At 43.7% G+C, this 7,290-nt stretch overlaps 1 long non-coding RNA gene across 3 annotated transcripts; it reads left to right on the top strand.

Annotated features, from left to right (window-relative positions):
- Nucleotides 1-4,077: 4,077 nt before the first annotated feature.
- LOC123185210 (uncharacterized) lies at nt 4,078-6,731 on the top strand. Of its 3 annotated transcripts, none has more exons than XR_006493221.1 (6): nt 4,078-4,142; nt 4,582-4,684; nt 5,007-5,106; nt 5,466-5,599; nt 5,768-5,869; nt 6,542-6,731. It is a non-coding gene; the product is annotated as an uncharacterized lncRNA (long non-coding RNA). The 3 variants fall into 3 exon arrangements; XR_006493220.1 differs by having other exon boundaries at nt 5,731-5,869; XR_006493219.1 differs by lacking the exon at nt 6,542-6,731 and having other exon boundaries at nt 5,731-6,030.
- The last annotated feature ends 559 nt before the right edge of the window (nt 6,732-7,290 follow it).

Raw genomic sequence — 7,290 nt, 5'->3', positions numbered from 1 at the left:
TCCAGTAATGCCTCCGCACCGGCCAGTTGAATTCCTTATTGATCTTGAGCCTGGCACGGAACCTGTGTGCAAACGTCCTTACAAGCTCGGACCTGAAGAGTTGAAAGAGTTGAAGAAGCAACTCGATATGCAAGAGAAAATGGGTCTCATTCGGCCTAGTTCTTCTCCGTGGGGTTGTGGTGTTCTTTTTGTGAAGAAGAAGGATGGAACGGACCGACTTTGTGTTGATTACCGTCTAGTGAACAAGAAGACCATCAAGAACTAATATCCACTTCCCAACATCAATGAGCTGTTCGAACAACTCAAAGGTGCCCATGTATTCTCCAAGCTTGATCTCCGTATGGGTTATCACCCGATTCGCATTCGTGAAGAAGATATTCCTAAGACAGCATTCAGAACAAGCTTTGGTTCATATGAATACACTGTCATGTCTTTTGGCCTCGCCAACGCTCCTCCGACGTTCTCTCGAAAGATGAACTTCATCTTCAATGCCTACACCAATGACTTTGTTTTGGTCTATCTCGACGACATTCTGGTTTTCTCCAAGAACAAGGAAGATCATGCCAAGCACTTGAGTTTGGTTCTCGATAAGCTCAGAGAACATCAGTTCTACGCCAAGTTCTCCAAGTGTGAATTTTGGCTTGATGAGGTTCTTTATCTTGGTCATATCATCTCTGCCAAGGGCATTGCCGTGAATCCTGAGAAGGTGTCTGCAATTGTGAATTGGGAACCTCCTCAGAACGTGAAGTAACTCCGTAGTTTTCTCGGTCTCGCAAGCTATTGCAGGGGATTCGTTGAAAACTTTTCTAAGATCGTGAAGCCTCTCTCAAATCTTCTTCAGAAGCACGTCAAGTACGTTTGGTCTCCGGAGTGTGATATTGCTTTCAACACTTTGAAAGAGAAATTGATCACTGCTCCAGTTCTGACTCCACCTGATGAATCCAAGCCGTACGAGGTCTTTTGTGATGCCTCTCTCCAAGGTCTTGGCGCAGTATTGATGCAAGAGAAGAAAGTTGTTGCTTATACATCTCGCCAGTTGAAGCCTAATGAGAAGAACTACCCCACTCATGATCTCGAGTTGGCGGCAGTTGTGCAAGCTCTTTTGACTTGGAGACATCTTCTATTGGGAAGAAAAGTGGACATTTTCACTGATCACACGAGTCTCAAGTACATCTTCACTCAGCCTAATCTCAACCTCAGGCAAACTCGATGGGTCGAAATGATTCAAGAGTATAATCCGAGTATTGAGTACACTCCAGGCAAGGCTAATGTGATTGCTGACGCTTTGAGCAGAAAGGCTTACTGCAACAGTCTGATTCTTAAGCCTTATCAACCCGAGCTTTGTGAAGCTTTCCGCAAACTTAATCTGCAAGTTGTTCCTCAAGGTTTCCTCGCCAACCTTCAAGTCTCTCCTACCTTAGAAGACCAGATTCGCCAAGCCCAGCTTCTTGATGCTATGGTGAAAAAGGTGAAGATTGGGATTGCCAAGAGTCAGTCAAAGTACAAGTGCTACCGCCTTGATGACAAGGACACTCTCTTCTTCGAGGATCGTATTGTTGTGCCCAAAGGTGACCTCCGTAAAGTGATCATGAATGAGGCTCACAATTCTCTCCTCTCCATCCACCCTGGGAGCACGAAGATGTATCAGGACCTAAAGCAAGCTTATTGGTGGACTCGAATGAAGCGCGAGATCGCTCAATTCGTGAATGAATGTGATGTATGCAGAAGAGTGAAGGCAGAACACCAAAGGCCAGCAGGTCTCCTCCAACCTCTTGCCATTCCAGAATGGAAGTTTGACCACATTGAGATGGACTTCGTGACTGGGTTTCCAAAGTCCAAGCGTGGCAATGATGCTATATTCGTTGTCATCGACAAACTCACCAAAGTGGCTCATTTTCTGCCTATCAAAGAGTCGATCACTGCAGCTCAATTGGCGGAACTCTACACCTCTCGAATTGTCTCTCTGCACGGTATTCCTCAAGTGATCTCTTCAGACCGTGGCAGCATCTTTACCTCGAAGTTTTGGGATTCTTTCCAGAAGGACATGGGCACCAACATCCGCTTTAGCACAACTTTCCATCCTCAAACAAGCGGTCAAGTCGAGCGTGTCAACCAGATTCTTGAAGATATGCTCAGGGCTTGTGTGATCTCCTTCGGCATGAAGTGGGAGGATTGTCTTCCTTATGCTGAATTCTCCTATAACAACAGTTTTCAAGCAAGTTCGGGAAAGGCCCCTTCTGAAATTCTGTATGGCAGGAAGTGCCATACCCCTCTCAACTGGTCTGAAACCGGTGAACATCAGCTTTTGGGTAATGACTTAATCACAGAGGCAGAAGAAATGTGCAAAGTCATTCGTGATAACCTCAAAGCAGCCCAATCCCGCCAGAAGAGTTACTATGATAGTAAGCACCATGATTTGGATTTCGAGATCGGAGATCATGTTTACCTCCGTGTCTCTCCTATGAAAGGTACTTGTCGCTTCGGTATCAAAGGGAAGCTTGCCCCTAGATACGTGGGACCTTTCAAGATTGTCAGCAAGAGAGGCGACCTCGCCTATCAACTCAAGCTTCCTTCAAACTTTGCAAATGTTCATGACGTGTTCCATGTCTCTCAGCTTCGAAAGTGCTTCAAGACTCCTAAACGCACCGTCAACTTCGAGGACATTGAGCTCCAAGAAGATCTCTCTTATCATGAGCACCCAGTTGCTATTCTAGAAGAGACTGAACGCAAAACTTTGTTGGTGGCATGCAAAACATATGACTTAAGCGATTTGCAAGCTGGGTTGCCTGGCTCCTGTGCTTACCCCTACGTTCCCGATTGTTCGGCTAGGGAGTAAAGGGAGCACCTCTGCGATTTTCACGACCGGGTCCTCCGAGCTCTGAACTCAGACTGGGTGAAGCCGAAAGCTGGCGCTCTTATTGTTTTCAATCATGGTCGGCACACAACGGAACTAATGAGTACCAAAAATCTATTGCACAAGTCTCATAGTAATAATGAGCACCGAAGAAAGGTATCAGTGGGGGTACTATTTTCTTCGAAGATGCTTCTTACACTTCGTTTGTAATATAGCATAAGTTCCCTGAGTGCGCTTTGTCTATTACAGCCTTATGGCCCGGTTACCTGGTTATCGGAAACACTGTCGATATTCTCGACAGGTGGAGTACATAACACTTTTCGGCCCTTGACCGAAGAGGGAGAAGCCGACGGTCGGTGAAGACGCGTTTAAAGTTCGGGTGAACAAAGATATGATATTAGTACTTCAATACATACAATCATCTACTACCCCTATAAAAGAAAGAGAAGGGCAGATCCAAGCAATTTTATCCGTTCATCTACAATATCCGATGGCCCATAAACCTCCCGTGTTTAACACACCAAGCCACGCATTAAGCCACTGATCCATCCATCCTCGCTAACCTGCACCGCCGCTGGAAAAAAACCACTCCCAAAACGCACGCCCGCACGACCTCTCCCCTCTCCTCCTCCTCGCAACCCCCGCACGACCCCTCCCCCCTTCCCCCCCAACGGACACCACACCACGGGCGGGCCCTCCGCACGCCCATCCTCCCCGCGCCGTTCGCTGCCCCGCCGTCGCCGCGGGAGCCGCTGAGCCGCCGCACCCCTACGCCGCGGGAGCCGCCGAGCCGCGGCACCCTACGCCGCGGGAGCCGCCGAGCCACCGCACCCTTCGCCGCGGGTCGCCGCAGGAGCCGCCGCGCCGCGGCACCCGACCACCAAATAAACAGGTTCTGGATATTAACTAACACATGCCCGGTTCTTATCAGTTTTGCGTGAGATTTGGCTGGCCCAAATAGCAAAAGCAAAAGGAAGCTTCAGACGTCATTGTAAGCTTCCTAATAGTCTTCCAAAACAATTTCCTAATCATCTCCTCAAATCCCGTGACTATTCCTTTCCTTCAACATCTCTCCTTTTTCACCTTCCTGTGTATATAATCTCTAATGACCAATTGGGCACTACGCCGTGGGGAGGAGCAGTGGAGCACATCATGCATGGATGCCCATGCTGCTCACCAACCGCCGTGGTCGCCGCTGCACGGAATACCACCATGAGCATGGCCTCCTCAGCTGCTCCGACTCTCCGTAGTACTGCTCCTCCAGCTACCGGCCCTTCCCCTTCTATTTGTAAGTTTTCGGCTTCTTTCTCTTGCAAATTTCTATTCTCATATTACGAAATTCAGATCTTGTTTCTCTTAGCAAAACCTTGTTTTGAGGTCTTAAGTTTGGTAATGGTAGATGGATACATTTGTCAAAAGTGTTGTACCATAAACATGTTTAAGAAACTTGACTCATCCAAAAATCCGATTACATCACCAGTCAACTCAATTTTGCAGCTAGAATTCACATGTGTATATTGCTGTTGGGGGATTATATTCGACATTTCATCTTTATCCCAACCCTAGATTTAAGTGGTGCTTTACAAAGGATTTTTAGTGGGGCGGGGCACAAGTGTAGATTGATACAAAAGCATGTTGAGTAGTGAGGTAGTACCATGCCAGAATTACTTGGCTGCATTTTTTTTGTTTCTTTGATGCAATGTAATCATTGTTGTTCCTGTTATCAGTGAATTTTCTAGAACAATGGGTAAGCAGCTACCAACTATGAATGGAATAAGTCTAAAAAGAAGCTTGGGTATGCTGATATGTGCCTTCAGGTTATAAGATAAGGTGAGTGTGGGAGAGTTTAGCCACTCTATATATATCTTTTCTCGCAATATGCACTTAGTATGCCATTTTCCCAATGATGTATTGTATCTTTTTGTTCATGAGTGTGATAGTCATAGCCCTTCCAAAAATTATGATAGTCAGTTGACTCTTCATAAAAGTAGAGACTGTTGCAAAATTTACCTGGTCTTCCATTTCTATTTTTTGAGAAGACGGTCCTAGAGATGTTAGTTTTATTTGAAATGCTTGGCACCAAGCCCCTCTACTTTTAAAAATGTTTTCATTTCAGTTTACTGAATATTTTTCTTGCTTGAACTATATCAAGGGAGCAAGTGAAACAACCCAGAAGCTTATGATATTGTTACTGTGGAGATACCCGGAAGCTTGCATATCCAGAATCGATCTTCACTTCAGCTACAAGTGAGGTATATTGAGCCTATTGATGCATAGTTACATAAAGATAGAAGAATTGGTTGCACTTTGTCATTATTACTTGTTTCTACAAGTAGCTCTCTACATCTGGTTCCTGTAACGAGTAGTCTATCTATGGTTTGTTGGACATGATTATTTACTTTGTTTACTTTTGAGATCTACATCTTAAAGAAAAATCTCTGAAATATTCATTATACAAGGAGTTACAAACTTACAATACTATCATGTTGTACTAATACACAAGTATTTTCTCATGTTAACGGGATTTCCCAGTATATGATCCTTCCACAAAAAAAATTGATGCTTCTGCTTCTTTTCTTTCTGTACCACCATCGAGATTACTGATATACAGAGGTATTGCTGCCGAGCGTGACACCGCGCCGATCTATTTGAGCCCAACTGCATCAATTTTAGACGGAAGATAATGATGCAAGGAGACCACCTGAGCACCTCCACTCCCTCAACACTGTCCCCCTACTGCCTGAGGTACAACACGACCATATTACTCACTTCGTTCGCTGCAGCGACCACAAAGTGGTTGGGCGGTGAGGGCGCTTCTCTTTCTGACCTATTGACGATGATGATGGTTCTCTACTTATAAAATTTTTTCATTTCAGTTTACTGAATATTTTTTCTTGCTTCAACTATATCAAGGGAGCAAGTGCAACAACCCAGAAGCTTATGATATTGCTACTGTGGAGATACCCGGAAGCTTGCATTGATCCAGAATCGATCTTCACTTCAGCTACAAGTGAGGTATATTGAGCCTATTGACGCATAGTTACATAAAGATAGAAGAATTGGTTGCACTTTGTCATTATTACTTGTTTCTACAAGTAGCTCTCTACACCTGGTTCATGTAATGAGTAGCCTGTCTATCGTTTGTTGGACATGATTATTTACTTTGTTTACTTTGAGATCTACATCTTTAAGAAAAATCTCTGTCCACCAATAACATTGATTTTGCTAATTTCTTCCATTTTCATTGATTTTGCTAATTTCTGTATGCCATGTTAATGAATACAGAAATCATGATCATCTGAAACTACCTTTAACTATGGTGATGAGCAAATTCATCCCCTTCAATGCAAAATACAAAATCCATGTGAGCCATCATTGCTACCTGCCTCCTGAACGATTGGTCATCTCCTTTGCTTCTCTATCAGTTGGTTTACGGTGCTATTGAGGAGCTTTCATGATTTTGTGGTATTCGTCAGAAGTAGATCAGGTGCAATACTTCAGTTTCAAATGACCCTTACAAATTTACCATAAGTTATTCATTACTTTGGTTCTGTACTGCTGATCCTTCCTCTGGTCAATGTTCCTTAATCTAAAATTCTGAATCTACATACTCTCATTCTATTTCTGGGAAAAGATCGGGGCTTCTGCTCCTTCGTCTATTTTGTTTAACATTTCTGCTGCTTCCAGATGCATTTCACTACGTGGCTATGTGCACATAAATCAGTCAAGGAGCAGGCTTCAGTGAAGTGTGATCCAGTACATTTGTGAACATTGTGCAGTTCTTGCTGAATTCTGGACTTGACTGAACGGGTTCCCCCTATTCCAAATTTCTTTTTAAGTATTTGGCAGTTATCTTCAGCGTCCAAATGGAAGTACTCCCTCCGTCCCATAATATAATATCTTATTGCACTCATTTTGCTCAAAAATTGGATGTAATACGATCTTATGTTATGGGACGGAGGGAGTACAATTGATTCATATTATGTGTATCTTTGTACTCACCATTGCTGGATGAAAATTTGGACATACATAGACAGCTCTAGATGTAGCCTAAATGCTTTTTTACTCCTCATATAATCACTATTGTGAATCCTTGTGCCTTTGCAACACCTCATGTCCTATAGGAATGATGTTCTAACCTATCTGTGTAAATTTAAATTTTAAATATTGCAAATAAATTAGAAGATAGACATGCTTCCATCCATGCAGCAAGGCCAACAACATGCAAGAGCACTGCCTTTTTATTTAGCATGCCAGTAATATTATAGCTCTGGGGATAATATTCTTGCACACTTTAGATGCCATTTGATAGATTGGGAGGACAGGTAAATTTACATATGACAGCAGAGTTCTCTTCACCAAGTATATGTCAATACATGTCTCAATGGCATGGCTTTGGGATCGAGATCTACCTTGCTAACGTTACAGATCAATTG

This window comes from Triticum aestivum, chromosome 2A, assembly GCF_018294505.1.
Source record: "Triticum aestivum cultivar Chinese Spring chromosome 2A, IWGSC CS RefSeq v2.1, whole genome shotgun sequence".
Lineage (NCBI taxonomy): Eukaryota > Viridiplantae > Streptophyta > Magnoliopsida > Poales > Poaceae > Triticum > Triticum aestivum.
The sequence above is the reverse complement of the archived record's forward strand: the minus strand, read 5'-3'. Positions and strand labels throughout refer to the sequence as shown.